Consider the following 18,085-nt stretch of genomic DNA (forward strand, 5'->3'; position numbering starts at 1 on the left):
TTGCGAATGGTACTGGACACTGTGCAACAATCAGAAAAAATCCCCATTTTGACATTATGTTAGATGCTAGTTGGTTACCTGTTCTGTCAGTATAGAGGTCCCAGCGCTTTTGAACCTCTGACATCATTTAACTGTGTTGAGCAAGCTACACGGCACAAAATGGTTGTCCCCATGAAGCCCACTGGATTGTGGCCTCAGGATTGTGTTGGAGTAGGGCAGGAAGGTAAGGGGAGGAGGAGGTTGCAGTCATGGAGTGTGGGGGGTGGTTTGGTCCTGGGGCAGAAACGACCCAGAGGGGCAGTTCTGCTTCTCCGAGGTCCATAAAAATAATTTGACATTGACATATAAGTGGGCCTCTTTGGTTCTGTTATTCATGGAACAGGTTGGAATGTGCACAGTGCAAGCTCTGACTACCTCTGGCCGTAAACGCCAATCATGGTCTATTTATATCACAGAACTCCATTTCCACATTGAAAAGGGCCTATCAATTGAAGCAGGTGGACACTTTGAACATCTGGCAGTAGGCCTTCAAAACAGAGGTGCCTCAATTGCCAGTGTTAATAGGCTGGTACATCTACCACCCTCAGGCAGAATTTTCTGCCTGGCGGGCAGGCCCGACCCAATCTCCGGTGTGCAGGGAGTCGATCCCCGCCAGAGAAGCATCCCCGCCGCCATTTTACGTGGGTGGGCCAATTAAGGCCAGCCCAGTGTGAGGTCCGCCGGGAAGTGCTATGCGCTTCCTGTGCGGGCGGGGAGAATTCCCCAAAAGTGAAAGTGTGCTCTTTCACACATGCGCACAAAAGAGTGCACATCTCCCTGAGGCAAAGTGCTGCCTCAGGAAGATCGCTTACACTTTTAAAAATATTAAAAATCGAAAAAAAAAATTCCCTGAGATGGGACATGTTCATAATTTACATTATAACTTTATTAAAATTTTTGCAACCCTGCATGAAACATCATCCCGCCGGTGGATGAGGTTTCATGTTTTTTCTATTAGCCGCCGGGGCTCCTGGCCTGCCCACCAACCTTAAGGTTGGACGGGCAAGTCCTTTAATTGTTTAAATGACCCTGTCAATGGCCTCAATTGATAGGTCGGTGGGCCCGTAGCTGATTTGCTGCGGGCCCGCCTTCCTTAAAATTTAAATGGACCGGGATGATGTCGGAGGTTCCGCCTGATGTCATCCGGCGTCATTTTACGCGTCAGCGAGTGGGCCCCACCCCCTGCTCACCGACGGCAAAATTCTGCCCCTTATTTTTAATCACATTTTGGTTTAACGTTCTAAGTTTCCTTTAAATTGTGTCTTTATTTTTGCAGTTTCCCTTTAAGGGGCTGCTTTTTACTTTGTCCCTAATTTTGTTAATTTAGTTTACTTGGTTGACTCAAAAGAGTTACCGCCCTCATCTTGCAGTAATTGCTGCTACTTTAATGCCAAGCTAAGGCAGTAAAAATCAAGAGCCTTGCCTGCCATAGGCATTGCTGTATTTGCCATACAGATAGGCTGCAGATGGAAAATATCTTCAAATTGTTCCTTTTGAACTAGAGGCAGTTTCGTTCAGCTATTAGCAGTTTAATGTACTGAAACCTGCAGATAGGATTAGTGACATTAAAAGTGGGTATAAATCAGGTACCTCTTAATTTCCCTGGGTTTGTCTTCTTGTCACCTTGGATCATACAGGATATAAGGAGACCATTTGGCCCATTGGGCAGATTTTTGGATTTGGCGGGCAGGCATGGTCAGTGGGCCCAGGAGCAGCCAGGAAACATGCCATTGCCTGAGATCGGCCCCCGGCCACGATTTCACGCTGGCGGGCCAATTAAGGCCCACCCAGCATGAAACGCAGCTCCTCACTGGCTGGGGTGGGCCGAGCAGGGGTGGGGGCCTGTCTGTCGCCGGGTCCAATGGTGATCCAGAGGTCGGTTTAATAATGGCTCAGGCAGCCCCTGGAAGGCTGCCACGGAAGAACACCTGTTCGGTGTTGGCAAAGTGATGGCGGGAGGGCAGGTCGTGTGGGCACTCGGCCCCCCCTGATTTTCAGATGAGTGCCTTGTGGTCCTCCTGGGGGGGGTGTCTGCCAGGAGGTACACCCTCGTCCCCAGAGATGGGGGGAGGTGGCCACCGCACCTCACAAAGAGGGCATGGGAGGAGGTGGCAACCCTGGTTAACAGCCATGATGTGGTGCAGCGCACATGGGTGCAGTGCTGGAAGAGGTTCAATGACCTGCTGCGCTCAGGAAGGATGAGTACCATGTTTGCATTGGTCAATGTGCAGAAGTGTTAAGGTGTGGCCGTCCCCCCGTGGACCTCAGGGGTGGTAGGGTCTGAGTGCCAACTGTTAATGACGCTGGAACTGGCTAAGGAGATGAGCCCTGGCTGCTTGGACTGCGTGCTCAAGGGCCACAACTTGGATGTGCCCTGTGAGGTGTTCCTCAGCTGGGGTTGGCCAGGCTGCAATGGCGCTGCAGGTAGAGAGTGGACTAAACAATGCTCCTCTGTCCTTTCAGGAGAAGACAAGCTATAACCAATCAGAGAGGTCATGTACAGGCAGAGGGCCCACCCAACCTGCTGCTGCTGACCAGGTTCAAGTGGGATGCTCTTGAGCTGGAGAGCCGGCACGGTCCACATGCAACTGAGCGTGGAGAGATGGGGGTGCCAGATGAAGGTAAGAGCCCAGTGCACAGAGGTGAGAGTTTTGGATTGTGCAACCATTCTAGTGTAGTCTCTTCATTGATGGGAGCCTCAAACCTGGAGTCCCCATTGATCATTGAAAGACGCTGGCACCGTGATGCTGATCTCCATTGTCTCACCAGGTTGCCTGTCACGCACAGAGACAGAGCGATGACTTAAACATTATGACATGTCCTTGTTCTCCCTTTTAGATTCCCCAGCACACACTCGCTCTAAGGACCCTGAAAGGCCACCAGGCTTCATTTACACTTGCATCATTCCCACTCTCTGAAGCAGGCACCAGCGCAGACACCAGCACCTCGGTGGGTGTTAGATCAGCGGCTAGAATGTTGGTGCACAGCGGTGAGGGCACTTCACACTCGCTTGAGTTGCAGGCAGAGGCAGAGAGTGCCCAGGGCACCGGCAGTCAGGGGACTGCTGGGGACCAGGATGATGCTCCGTTGAAAGCTGTTGATGAACCTCTGGAGTCATCCATTAGGTGGCAGATGCTGGATGTCCAGCAGGATGTGCAGGGGGATCTGGCAGAGATCCATGAGGGTATGCATGCCATGGTCTCTGTTGCGGCGGAGTCCATGTGGAACATCAGCACTATGTTGACCCTCATGTCGAGCACACTGTCTCCTTCATGGAGAGAGTGGCGACTCTCATGGAGAGGCAGCTCCAGGGACAGAATCAGGGGTTCCTGGGTTGCGCTCGGACCTGCAAACCCTCACACAGGCACTGACCTCGGGTGGTCAGTGCGAGTGTGGGAGATGGATGACGCACCCAGTATCCCAGCTCGGTGCCCATCCTGTAAATGCTTTGCTTACAATTTACTCTCCAATAACTTTGCAAACATTAATGGAGCATTTTTCCAGGATGTTGGAAAACAAATTTACCCCAAATTATTCCATGTTATTAATTTAAAAAATGAAAGACTTAAATTAATATAGGACTTTTCACGACCACCAGCTTTACTTTTTGAAGTATGGTCACGGTTGTAATGTAGGAAATTTGCACAGAGCAAGCTCCCACAAACAGCAATTTGATAATGACCATATAATCTGTTTCTGTGATGTTGATTGAGGGAATATATCGCCTGCTCTTCTTCAAAATAGTGTCATGGGAACTTTTTCACCACCCAAACCAGCAGACAGAGCCTCATTTTAATGTCCCATCTGAAAGACTGTATCTCCAACAGTGCAGCACTCCCTCAGCACTGCACTGGTGTGTCAGCCTTGACATTTGTGTTCAAGACCGAAGCGGGACACACAGAACCTTGTAACTCAGAGGTAATAGTACCACCAACTGACAGCAAAAATGTAATCAATGTTGAAAATACTTGTAATAAAAAACAATCCAGTGCTAAAAGGTACGGTGACATTTGAACCTAAAACATACGTCAAAGATCCTTTGTGGCCACTTAAACATGAATAAGCACAATTCCAGAGTGATGGCAGGGCCCTCTGACACATATTCATTTTTACATCTTTTAGAATGCATTCAGAGTTTGAGCTGCAGCTGGTGTCACTGTGACACCTTTGCGAGGTCACAGCATCATAGCACCTTTATAGACGTGGTCTCACCCCAGCTTAAGGTTATGCAAGCAGAGAGGGATTGGCTGACTGCCAGGCAGTCAAGGAGGACCAAGCAGGCAGTGTATGTGTCCCCTGAGTGCATCTCATTCTCTAACCAGTATTCAGTTCTGAAGACAGATGAGGTTGATGGTTCCTCTGGGGAGTGCAGCCAGAGCCACGTATGAGCTATGGCAGCTCAGCTGTACGGGGAATGGACCCCCGTGGATCATCTGTCCATGTCATTGGGAAAGCATGTTGACATGTTTGACAACAGCACACAGGCGATGTGCACTTGGCGGCCTTCACTCTGGGGCAACTGGAGGTGAGTGAATAGCATCGTTCTACAGAGCTCGCCAGGGTCGCCTGTTCCTTTGCAGGCTTCAGGGGCACCAGGGGGGGCCGGGGTGAAGTGCCACCCGGCCAAGGAGGCGACTGTTGTCAGGGAGGGTGTCCAGGGGCAACTGCTGGCCAGCCTCGGAGGCGACTGTTGTCAGGGGTGGGGAGGGGGTGGTGGGGGAGGTAGTGAGGTGGGGTGGTGGCAGTGGGGGTGGGAAACAACTGATGTCCTGGTGTTGGACACTGCGCACAGGAAATCGAGGTGGGGGACTGGGTGGGCGAGGGAAGCGGCCACACAGTAGGGACACCTGTATAAAGTGACCATTCCTCTACAACTGAGACAGATCAGGCACAGCCATGGTGATATGATTGGGGTCGGGTTCCTAGACTGCCCACCCACGCAAGCAACGCAGAGGCACCAAAGTGCCACCAAGCGCTCCAGACCTTACCGCACCCCCCCACCGCCTCTCCACGCCCACCAACCTCCCCCCCACCCCCACCCGCCAGCACAGACTGCGAGTCCCCCACCACTTTACTAGACCATGGAGCAGTTGGACTGCACACGTTGTACAATCTCCTCGCCAACGCTGGCCATGTAACAGTCACTGCTGGAGGTGCTCACAGCCCCTTGCAATCTCAGCATCTTAGTTTGGACCAGTGTCCCCCATGTTGCAGGTTGACAGGACAGCCATGCAGTGCATTCATCTCTGGTCATCCGAGGGGTGACCAGCACTCTCCGGGAAGCGTTAAGGGGCGGTCACACAGGCCAGGAATGGTGCTAAGTACAACCATGATAACCACGTCTCTCTCTCTTTCATGCCGCAGGAGGACCACGTCAGGAGCATGGATCCTGGTGACCTAGCCGTATGCCTGATGGCCAACAGAAAGCAGAGAAGATGGAGGAGAGAGTGACTGAGGCTCCTGGCTGCACAAAGGCAGGAGCAGCAGCCTCATGAAGAAGGGGCAACAAGAGCTCCTGCACACATTGCCCAGTTGTGATAGCGAGCCATGGCTGGTTGGCGCCTAGTGACACCCAGGGTCTATAGGCGCCGCCTGCCATTCCTGCAGGTGACTGAGAACCAGTGTCGCCAATGACTGCACGTGTCTAGGGACCTGGTGGCTCACATCTGCCACTTACTGCAGGACTTGGTGAGTGGCTCTGAGTGGCTCTGAAAGTGACCCCGGTGCTCAATTTCTATGCCAGTGGCTCCTTTCAGGGCCCCACAGGTGACCTCTGTGGGATATCACAAGCTGCCACCCACAAATGCACCCATGAGGTCACAGATGCCATCTTCTCAATGGCACAACACTTTGTGCATTTTGCCTGGGACCAGGACAGCCAGGATGCAAGAACGATTGGATTCTCCCGGATCTCTGGTTTCCTATAGGTGCAGGGTGTGATTGACTGCACTCATGTGGCGCTAAGGTCTCCATTGCTACACTCAGTGGACTCCATCAACTGCAAGGGATTATACGCACTGATGTGCAGCTAGTGTGCAACCACCAAAAACACATCCGGCAGGTTTGTGCACAGTTTCCAGGGGACATGCATGACGCCTACATCCCTGGAGTCTTCCAGGATCCACAGAGGCTGCAGGGATGACTCCTCAGGGACAAGGGCTACCTGCAGAGGATGTGGCTGCTGACACCCGTGCGGCGGCCTCAGGCTGCAGCAGAGAGAAGGTATAATCAGGCTCATGCTGCAACTCGCAACTTGGTGGAGCAACCATTAGGATACTGAAAATGAGGTTCCAGTGCCTGGACCGGTCTGGTGGAGCCCTGCAATACTGTCCACAGAGGGTGTCACGCATTGTTGTTGTCTGCTGCGCCCTTTACAACCTGGCACTGCAACCGGGAAAGGAGCTGGCTGAGGAGGAGATGGAATAGCTGTACGTCTCCTTTGATGAGGAGGACGCCGATGGGGGATAAGGCTGAGGAGGTCCTTGGAGGCGACAATGACAGGGATGAGTTCCTCGCACTGGCTAGATGAGGCAGGCACGCATTGGAGGCCCTCATAGCTGCTAGATTTGTGGAGGATGATGACAACATGCAGTGAGGTGACCCCATAGATCCTCACATCTGTGAATGTTTGACTCCAGTAGGGCTTATGACAGCGCCAATACCCTCTGTAAGAATGTTCCTGTCATGGAGACACAGTGGAAGCCCTAATAGTCGCTCGATTGCAGGAGGATGATGATGACATGCTGTGAGGACTCTCCATAAATCTTCACATAGCCTCTGAGTGTGTCTGACTCCTGTCTGGCTGAGGGCAGCTCGCTTGCACTCTGTGATCAGGGTCATATCATAGAGACGCAGCCGTGAAACTTTTAAAGCATCTGATCCTTTGTCCACCTTCAGTGCCTGAGCCCTTCAGGAGCAACGGGTCCCTGGTCGCAGATGCTGAAGCGATGGGATCAAGGCCTCCTTATATGTGATGAGTGCACACAGAGAGAATGACGGAACTCTGTGTCGCCTGCCCATGATATTCTGGCAGCAATGACAAGCACCATCAAGGTGCAGGCATCAGTAATGTGTCCAGGGAGTGTGAAGCCGGACCATCACTTTGGTCTAAAGGCTGCACAAAGCACAGGGAAGAGGCCCTGGACTGAGACACCTGCCTTTATCTTGTGCAGAAAGTTTCCACATCTGAGAGAACAAACACTGCTCATCAGAACAAGGAGCCATAGGCAGGGAGACATTCTTGGGAGTTTATTGGCAATAGTGAACATTATGCACAAGTAATTAGCACTCATTACCAGGCTGTCCAACTAATTATCCTTAACCTTCCTAACTCTGCCGCTATGTCTTGGTGCTCCCTGGACATCCACAGCGGAGATGGAGGCAGCCTACTGACTGCAGCACCCTGTCTATGATGACTTTGGCGGGCACCCTCTGGAGGGCCCAGACCTGGAGGCCCTGGCTTTATTTTGGGGTCATGCTGTGTGGCAGTGGCACCCTCCTCGGAGCTGTGGAGCTGGAGCTGCTGAGGTCACAGGAAGAGGGGAGTCGGATGGGCCAGATGCTCTCAGAGTCACCTGGATGATGGGCCCAGAGTGTGCACCTGTGGATTCTTCCCCCTATGGGTGCCCGAGAGTCCCAGGCTGACTCCTTGAGAGGCAGAGGTAACTGGAGTGAGATTGAGCTGCCCGGCACCCCTCTCACATACACATCATTGGAGGCCAACTATGGCGTCAGCGATGGAGTTCAGCCCACGCAGCAGTGCAGGAGTGACGTCCTGGACCAAGATCTCCCTGGCAGCCGCCATCAGTGTTGACCTTGGTGCATTGGCATGCCGGCACTATCACCTCAGTGTGAAGGCGGATGGACTCCTCCATCATGCCTTGCAATTTGAGGAGTGCTTCCTGATGTTCCTGAGCTCCAGCAACTGTGACATGACCGAGTCCAGAGGCTCCTCATCTGACTCAGACTCAGCAACATTCTGGCCTCCAGCAGTCCTCTGAGTGCTGGACATCTGGGAAATCCCTGCCTCCGCCTGCTGTGGATCAAACAGTGCGATGTGCTCACCAGATTGTGATCCCAGGGCTACACTAAAGCTAGGTCCCACCGACATGTGTGTCTCTGCGCTGGTGGAAGGTGCGGGTGAGTGCTGTGATGGGACTTCAGGGAGGTGCCTTCAGATTCCTTTTCAAAGGTTTCTTTGGGGCTTGATTGGAGGCCCTGGGTCGTGGACTCTGTCAGCTGTTTCCCAGATGTACCTGTGAAAGCAAGGGGTGATAATTAGGGCATGGCAGTGGACTGTGAAATAGGACACATCACTCACAGCATAGTTGTCTGTTGGATGTTGCACTGCTGGATCCTCACTGGGTAGAGCAGCGCCGACCTCAACGTCAGTACAGGAACGGTCCAGATCATCGCCGGCCAGCTGGGTGGCTCTGTTTCTAAAGTCTGTGAGGACCTTGATTTCAGGCATTCAGCCATTGGTCTGCAACCTCTCTCTCTTGTTGTGTGCCAGCATGTCCTACATGAATGGAGATGGAGAGAGTGTAAGCAGGATGCCTGACAGGCCAGATAATAAGTATGCCTGGCTTGTGTGGGTGGTAAGTGGTCCCATGGATGGAATGAGGATAATGAAGGTGTGTGTGAGAGAGTGAATGGTGATGTCTCTTGAACTGACAGTGAGTGAGGGCCCTGTGGATGTGTGATGGGTTTGTGAGTGGGTTTGTTGAGAGTGATGAGAAGAGTGACTTATCCTGGCAGAATGGAGGAGATCATTCATCCTTTTGCAGCACTGCTGTTGGCACTGACCACCACTGCTACTGCCTCCCAAGCTGGATTGGTCATGTTGCTGCCCATCCTGTGGCCAGAGCAGGGGTACAGGGCATCGAAGTGGTCCTCCAAGGCATCCAGCAGTTGTTCAAGGGACCCGTCATTGAAGCGAGGGGCTGCGGTCTTTTTTCCTTTGCTGGCCATGTCTTCCAAGCAGCAGAGGTGAGATGGAAGCGATGGGCGCTGTGCTTGCGGCTGGACTGTAACCATGGCGCCTGGCGTGATGCAACGGCAGGGTGATGGCCGGCGGGCGAATGAGAGCCCGCCCACCATGGAAACGGCATGTTTCCATGGAGTGCGTAAATAATGAGGTGGGCTTCGGACGAAACGGTGTGAAAACCCGCCATTGCAGCTGACGGGAGAACATTATTTTACCCACCTGCTATCGCACTTAATGCAAATCTGGGAGAATCCCACCCAATATTCGAGAGAACACCAATGTGCATAGAGAATTGAGAGAGGCAGATAGCATTACAGTTGGAAATAGTAAGGTATTAGTTGGGGTCAGAGTTAAGAGGGAATGTAATAAAGCCTAAATTAGGATTGCTATGCTTATATGTGAATACACGGGGTGTGGTAAATGAGTTTGGTGAACTGCAGGCGCACATAAAAATATGATATTGTGGTGATAACTGAGAGACCTGACTCAAAGATGGTTAGGACTGAATTCTAACTACTTTTCATGGAGGAGACAGGAACGCTGACCCAGTCGACCCATCTCCTTTAAAAAGGCCCTGCCTGCCACATTTTCCTGTCAGGGAGGTGGAGCAGGATGGAGTTGGTCCTGCTGCCTCCGGATGCAGGCCCAGGGTGGCAACTGAGGATAGTGGATGACCAGGCCGATAGACTGAAATGCCTGCCTCCATTTACTGGGACATTGGCCCAGTTTTAATGATGAATGTCAGGGTCTTAATCCTCACTCAATTCACCTCATCCACTCCACATGCCCCCTCCTACTCCTCATATTCCCCATACCCCCATACCACCATTGTCCCCACCAGGCGCACACACACCCCCCCCCCCCCCCCCCCCCCATCACTAACCAACCATGTATCGTCCACAGCCACTTCCCCAGTATTCAATATTGACAGACCTCAGGATCCATGTCTTTGAAGTGGAGATGAAAGAAAATTAAACTTCTAAATAGTGCTCTCAGTCAAACACACTTCTTACTGAAAAAAGCCTCTCTTTCATAAAACTCATTCAAAACATTTAAGTCCCTCAAGATGAGATCCATCCGAGGATATTGAGGGAAGTAAGGGTGGAAATTGCGGAGGGACTGGCCATAATTTTCCAATCCTCCTTAGATATAGGTATGCTGGCAGAAGACTGGAGAATTGCAAATGTTACACCCTTGTTCAGAAAAGCATATACGGGTAAGGCCAGCAACTACAAGCCAGTCAGTTTAACCTCGGTGGTGGGGAAGCTTTTACAAATAATAATTCTGGACAAAATTAACAGCCACTTGAGAATATGCACATCAGTTAAGAAAAGCCAGCATGGATTTCTTAAGGGCGAATCATGTTCAATTAAATTGCCTGAGATTTTTGATGAGCTAACAGAGAGGGTGGATGAGGGTAATACAGTTGATGTGGTTGACATGGACTTCCAAAAGGCATTTGATAAAGTGACATGGACAGGCTTGTGAGCAAAATTAGAGCTCATGGAATAAAAGGGACAGTAGCAGCATGGATCTGAAATTGTCTGAGTGACAGGAAACAGGGAGTAGTGGTCAATGGTTGTTTTTTTTGAATAGAGGAAGGTTTATAGTGGACTTCCCCAGGGACTGGTTTTAGGGCCCCTTGTTTTCTTGATATATATTAATGACCTAGAGTTGGCACAATTTCAAAATTTGTGGATGGCACAAAACTTGGAAGTATTGTGAACTTTGAGAATAGTGATAAACATCAAGAAGACATAGGCAGGCTGGTGGAATGGGCAGACAAGTGGGAGATGAAATTTAATGAAGAGAAGTGTAAAGTGATTCATTTTGTTATGAAGAATGAGGAGAGGCAATATAAATTAAAGGGTACAATTCTAAAAGTGATGCAGGAGCAGAGACCTGGGGCTATATGTACATAAATCATTGAAGGCGGCAGGTTGAAAGTGCGGTTAATAAAGTATATGGGATCCTGGACTTTATATATAGGAGGGTGAGAGTACAAAAGCAAGGAAGTTATGATAAATCTGTCTAAAACACTGATCTGGCTTCAACTAGAGTATTGCGTCCAGTTCTGGGCACCACATTTTAGGAAAGATGTGAAGGTTTTAGAGAGGGTGCAGAAGAGATTTGTGAAAATGGTTCAAGGGATGAGCAACTTCAATTATGTGGAAAGATTGGGTCTGATCTCCTGGGAGAAGAGAAGGTTGAGGGGAGATTTGATAGAGGTATTAAAAATCATGAAGGGTCTAGACAGGGTAGATAGGGAAAAACTTTTCCCATTGGTGGAAGGATCAAGAACCAGAGGACACTAATTTAGGGTAATTGGCAAAAGAAGCAACGACAACATGAGGAAAACCTTTTTTACACAGCAAATGTACTGCCTGAGAGTCTGTTGGAGACAGATTCAATTGTGGCTTTTAAAAGAGAATTGGATAATTATCTGAAAAAAATTGCAGAGCTACAGGGAACAGGTGGGGGAGTGGGACTAGGCGAGTTGCTTTTACAGAGAACCAACACAGACATGATGGACCAAATGGCCTCCTTCTGTGCTGTAGCCATTCTATGATGCTATGACTCCAGGGCTTTAGTGAAGCTATGTCACTGACACAAAGGGATGCAATCTCTTTGTGACCACTCCTAGTGCAAAAAAAAACAAATACAATTTAGGTTTCCAAAATAACAAGGATCAAATAAAAGATAAAAGTAGAAGCTGGCAAATATTTTGAAATAGACTGGGATGCAAGGTGGTTGCAATGCTTTCAAAGTCAAGGAAACAGTGGGGTTCAGTTTGAGGGGATTTGGTCATTTCCTCCACAGTGCCGTTAAATAGTGGAATCAGCTGCTATCTGGTAATGAATGGTGATTCTGCTGGCTGTTTTGACAGAAGACCCAGATCTCTTTTCAGGAGGCTGCACAGGGTATAAATTAACCGTGTTGGATAAACTGAATTGCTAAAAGCCAGAAATTACGATGAGTGGGGGGCTACATGTAACACCAGATTAGAAAGCATTGGATGGTCAAACACTTTGGGCTGGGTTTTCAGGCTCCTGTATGGGCGGCAGTTAAAAATAGCCCTGTCAGCCAGAATGCTAGTTCTCCTGCTCCATTTTGCCTGTGGAACTTTTTTGCAGAGGCAGGATGCAGCCTGGCAGGGCTAGCCACCCTCATGTGGTCAGGCTCATTAAGAGCCTAATCAAAGTTAATTGAAGGAGGCCAATTGGAATTTTCCAGTTGTCCTCCTGGTTTTTGCACCTGCAGTGGCCAGTTTTGGTGCCTGGAGGAAGGCACTTGATGGCAGGATGGGTGGCCAGCACTCCAGGCAGGCCTGCAGCCCCTGTCTGCCTGCCTAGGTGCAGGAGCACCCACAGGCTGTCATGCAGGCAGGCTTCCCCCCTTCTCCACTACCCACCCCCACTGCAGCAGCCAAGCTGCTAATCTGTTTTTTAACTAAAAATTTTTTAAAAGTTGCAGATAGGGTGCCTCCATTTTGAAGTACACACCCTCTTACTTACCTTCCATTACAGCCTGTTGCTCCTTTCAAGCGAAGGCCTCTAATTGGCCCTCCAGCTTTGAGAGCCTGCCCCACCATCCTCAATTAGACAGATAAACTGCCTCCATGCTACCTAAAGGGGTGCCCTGTGAAAACCCTAATGAATGACTGTTTCCTCCTGAGGGCAGGTTCAACACCTGGAAACAGCCCCAACCTCTATTTCCTGCTCCACAAAGGGCAAGTCCAGCCCCTTAGATTTTTCTACTCATTAGCTTTTTTAATTTGCCTCTATAATATCATTACTATTTTTGTCTTCCCTTTCTTTCACTGCACTCATTAAATAAACGTGTTTTGCTCGTGAACCTCTGCTGACGCTGCTGTATTATCAGCTGCTAGATTGTGTGGAAAAGTGACTCCATCTTTTCTCCTTTCCTGTTGGAAAGCACTGAGCTTCTCCCCTAATATTTGGTGCTTACCATGTAGGTAAGCGGCATGGAACCACAACTTAGCACAAATTCAGCTGTGGCTCAGTGGTAGCACTCTGCATGATAATTTAGTGGATTCAAGTTCTATTTCAGGACCTGTCTCTCCTTTCAGATGTCCATATAAGATCCCATGTTTCAAACAAAAGTTTTCTCTGGTGTCATCAACTGGCACGTAAAAAGCAGATTATCTGGTCAGTATCACATTGCAGTTTGTGGGATCTTGCTTTGCATGTGTTGCCTGCTGTGCTTTATACATAACAACAGTGGCTACAGTTCAAATGTATTTCTGGCTGCTATAAGTGGCTGCAAAGCATTTCGGGGTGTCCTGATGTTGTGATGAGTGCTATATAAATGCAAGTCTTTCTTTGTGCAGCACAGCAAAATGACACACAGATGCAATGCTCTAATGTAACACCTCTCAGTCCATGGATCCTTGTGTTCCAATGGCTATGCACATGTGGCTTATTCCTAATCACATCCTGACCACATTAGTGGTTACCATCTTGACTCCATCAGCACGATTAGATTGCAAGCAATATAATGTTTCCCAGTGTCAGACCCGGAGCCAAGAGAAACAAAAATCACATTTCTTTATCACTGGTGGTTAAAATTGTCTGACACAGTCTTTGAAGCAGAATTAGAAAAGCTGCAATACTGGCTCATGAAGTTGCATATTAATGTTATAAATGTAACTCATGTTTAAAACATTAAAAGCCAAACTAAAAATCAATGTCATCTGAATCGATAAAAATCAGTGTGTAAATTAAGACACGCAATATAATGGAACATCTGGAAGTAACCCAGCAGTCCTAACCTTTATGCAGCATCTGAAATCATTTTGAAGTTATTAACATAAATTGTCACTGTCTCAGCTCTGCCTTCATCTTCCCCTGACTGACATGGCTTTTTGTTATGTTGTATAGTGATATTATGTAACATAAACCAGCAATTGATTAATTTTACATAATCTTTTACCTCATGAAACATGCTATAACACTGAAAAAGAGCTTTTCACTAAATATAGTTTCAGCAATATTAGGCAAGATATTTCAAACTGATCATAAATATTATATTTTTTAAAAATCACAAATGAGACTTGAATTTTGTTAAATCGAATATGAGGATCAGGACAACTCATAGTTGTTCACATTCTACCTTTGCACCTTGAGAACTGCAAGAATAGGCTTTCTCAGTCTGGACTATGAGTGTCAGCTGTGTAAATGGAACAAAACCGCCAAATAGTGCAAAAGGAGGATCTGGAAAACATATAATGAAAGGACACAAAGCAAACACTTTTTTTAAAGACTAAAACACAAGTAACAGGGCAGACGTCAATTCTTGTGCAAATAAAAAGTCTGGATTTAATTAAATGATTGACTAATGGTTAAAAGTCTTTAGCCCAATTACTGTTGGCTCTCCATCACTTTCATACATATAATATACTGAAAAGATTGTATTACTGTGCCCTAATTTTGCACAGTGCAGTGTTTAAAACAAATGGCAACCTAGCACAATGACTGGATTTAGCTCTCTACCTGCACTAGCAGCAAAGAGATTCATCAGAATTCGCTGACCGTTTATGCCAAATCATGCAGGAGCTGGAAAAGAGCAAGCTGTCTGCAGTCTGTACCGATCTCCCTGCTGCTGCTAACCCTGCATAAGCCCTTACTTAAAGCAACCTCTGCTTCCAGACTTCCAGCCAGGTCCACAAAGCAAGCCGAGACGTTTGGGTTTACTCTGTCATCCCTGCAGGAAATTATTCCTCCTCAGGAAGGGGCAACAGCCCTAAGTTAAAGAATGCACACAGAAATCAGATACATGGGAGCAGGAAAATGCTTCAGCAAACAAGAGACGCTCAGGGAAAGCTTTGTTTCTAAAGCATACAGATTTAAATCAATTCCTGTCCATATTTGAACTCGCTGGAAATTCAGAGTAGGTTAGTTCAAAGTACATTTGAAAATGAAAAAGACTGTGTGAGCCTATGGTGCTTACTTTACCTCAGGGGAAGGCCTTTTGGTAATCCTGTGGTGGTAGATAAGATCACCTGGATTGGCTGGTGGTGCCGCAGCCTAAAATATCCAACGCTGTAGTGAATGAAGTCCTCAATTCAACCGGTAAAATAGTTGAGACAGGCACTGGCTCTGCCCTCTTGGAAGAATTTCCCTCCGTTTATCAGTGTGTGCAAACAGAGCACACAGCTGCCAAATGCAGCCCTTCCCTAGGCTCTGCCAATATTCTCCTTCCTGTCTCGCTCAATCTTTCCATTCACTGCAGCACAAAAAGGGAAATAAAAAAAACACAGCAACTGAAGTGTAAGGAGCAGTATTATATTTTTTGTTTAAATAGGTGTATCATTTTCGGTGACCTGCTCTCTCTTAATTTGCGTTGTAAAATAATAGAGCATTGTGTGTTTTACAAAGAATTTTAAACTAGGGCATTTAGCTCAACATATGCTAAAATATTGGGAGGAAAATGTGTTTTTTGTCATCTTTGCGAATTGTGGGTGCAAAATCTCTCTGGATTTGATCATGCCATCTATAGCACCCGCAGGTGCACTCTAACATTAACCCCATCGGATCATGCGAGGGAATTTAATTCACACGAGGGAGAAACATCTCTTGCCTGCCTCATGCACCCAGAAACTTTGACCTGCACTCAACCTGAGGGTGGAGGTATCCAGCAGACCCACCACCGCCATTGCTCCCTCCCCCACCCACACCATCGACACCATCATTATCTTATCCCCTTGTAAAGTGGCCAATCTGCCAAAGGCTTTTTTTCTTTTAATTTTCTTCTCTTGGACTCTGTTTTGCTGTCCCAGCATCTCAACAACGGGGCTCACACCTCTGCAGGCTGGGTAGTCTTCAATGATACCACAGGTCCCAAATAAACCTAAAGAGTGGCTCCAGCGTAAGATGTGTTTATGACTGTCTCTGCTTCCTGAGCCATTATTGCCTTTTAAGTAACAGACAGCAGATCTGCCCTTTAGAAGGTAAAGAGGAATTTCCAAGGTGCAATGAGGACCCAAAGCCACCGATTCTTCCTGGGAGGTTCCAGCAATCGCTAACCAGAGCTATGGTGGGAAAGTATAGTGGGACCTCTATGGAACTTAATGGCCAGTAGGTTCTGGTGTCTATTTTGAGCACTCCACTACAGCAATTATTTCACTGTTTCCTGTTATGACCAGGTTAGGAGGAGTGAGCCGGCTCCCCTTCTATTCAGCCCTTTGGTTGATCGCAACGAAGGTTCTTAAATTTCTTTATCCCGCGAATGCCTTTTCCAATCCAAACATATTCATTTGTTAATAAGGAGCCAATCAAACCAGGTTTTCTTGAGTCAAAGAAAGAATAAGTTTATTAGCTACTAAACGGAAGAAAAAATAATAAAGATGCGACGACATATACACACACATAGGTATCAGAAATAAGAAAGTTAGAGTTCAATAAAAAATTAAGAGAATATATAGAATTAAGTTCTTCGATTGTCTTTGAGGTGTAGATTGTTGAACGTTGTGGCCATTTGAGGTTAATTGGTTTCCCGTGGAATTCTGGAGTTGACATGGTTCAGGTCTGCACTTTGTTGAAGGCACTTTTTAAGCTTCAGAGACAGAGGGAGAGAGAGATCTTTTCTGCTCTCTTCCAACAATATTTTTAGATGACTGATGTTTCTTTTCCCTCCTTCTTCTGATTATGCATTCCCGGAAAACACGCTGTTTCGATGGTGATCGGCCTCCGATTCGCCCCCCTGCACCCCTGCCGTCACCTTGCCACTTCCTCACGCCGGGCGCCATATGTAAAGTGTAAGCACACGCACACCTCTCAGTGCTTCAAGCCCAGGGCTGCTGCACAGAAGACATGGTCCCAAAAGGCAAGAAAACTGCTGGCCCCTGGTTTAATGACACATCCCTCAAGTGCCTTTTGGATGCTGTGGAGGCACGCAGTGATACCTTCTATCCTGGGAGGTTCCTGGCTTCAGGAGGGGCAGCAACATCACTAATCTAGCATGGGTGGCAGTGGTGGTCAGTGCCAACGCCCTACAAAAGAGGACAGCCACCCAGTGCCAAAAAAGGATGAATGATCTCCTCCGTTCCACCAGAGTAAGTCACTCTTATCATCATTCTCAACTCACACACTCACTAACCAATCACACATCCACAGGGGCCTCACTCACTTCCAGCTCAAGGGACATCATCATTCACTCTCTCACATACACCTTCATTGTCCTCACCCTGCCCATGGGACCACTCACCACCCACATAGGCCAGGCATACTTATCATCTGGCCTAGCAGGCATCCTGCTTACACTCTCTCCATCTCTATTCATGTAGGACAAGAGGGAGAGGTCACAGACTGGTGGAGGAATGCCCAAAATCAAGGCCCTCACTGACTTTGAAAATATAGCCATCCAGCTGGCAGGTGAGGATCTGGACCGTTCCTGTGCTGACGGTGAGGTCGGCGTTGCTCTACCAAGTGAGGATCCAGCAGTGCAACATCCATCAGACAACCATGCTGTGAGAGATGTGTCCTGTTCTGCAGTCCTCTGCCATACACTAATTATCTCTCCCTGCTATTGCAGGCACATTTGGGAAACAGCTGACAGTGTCCACAACCCAGGGCCTCCAAAGAAGCCCCAAAGAAACCCTTGAAGAGGAATCTGAAGGCACCTTCATTGAAGTCCCGTCACAGCACCCACCGACACCACCCTCCACCAGTGCAGAGACACACAGTTTGGTGGGGCCTACCTTTAGAGTAGCCTCAGGATCACAATCTGGTGAGCACATCGCACTGTCTAATCCACTGCAGGCAGCGGCAGGGACTTCCCAGGTGTACCACACTCAGAGGACTGTTGGAGACTAGAAACGTGCTGAGTCCAAGTCAGATGAGGAGCCTCTGGACTCGGTCATGTCACAGTTGCTGCAGCTGCATAGGCAAGCTCGAGAACATCAGGAAGGGATGTCCGCTGCTCAGCTTGCAAAGCACGATAGAGGAGTCCGTCCACCTTCAACCTGAGGTGATACCGTTGACATGCCAATGCACCGAGGACAACACTGGTAGGATGGCAGCCACCTTGGAGACCTTGGTC

General features: G+C 48.5%; 1 protein-coding gene across 3 annotated transcripts in view; it reads right to left on the reverse strand.

Moving 5' to 3' along the window:
• LOC144686508 (SPATS2-like protein) overlaps positions 1-15,233 on the reverse strand; it is a 230,507-nt gene extending 215,274 nt beyond the window's left edge. The window contains exon 1 of one of the 3 annotated variants that reach the window (XM_078551803.1): positions 15,001-15,233. The gene's annotated coding sequence lies outside the window, so the exon portion shown is untranslated. Of the gene's footprint in view, positions 1-14,577; positions 14,646-15,000 lie in introns of those variants that run through there. The other 2 variants (XM_078551801.1, XM_078551804.1) reach the window with 2 other exon arrangements.
• Positions 15,234-18,085: the final 2,852 nt, after the last annotated feature.

The sequence above is a fragment of the Cetorhinus maximus genome, chromosome 11 (genome assembly GCF_964194155.1).
Source record: "Cetorhinus maximus chromosome 11, sCetMax3.hap1.1, whole genome shotgun sequence".
Taxonomy (NCBI): domain Eukaryota; kingdom Metazoa; phylum Chordata; class Chondrichthyes; order Lamniformes; family Cetorhinidae; genus Cetorhinus; species Cetorhinus maximus.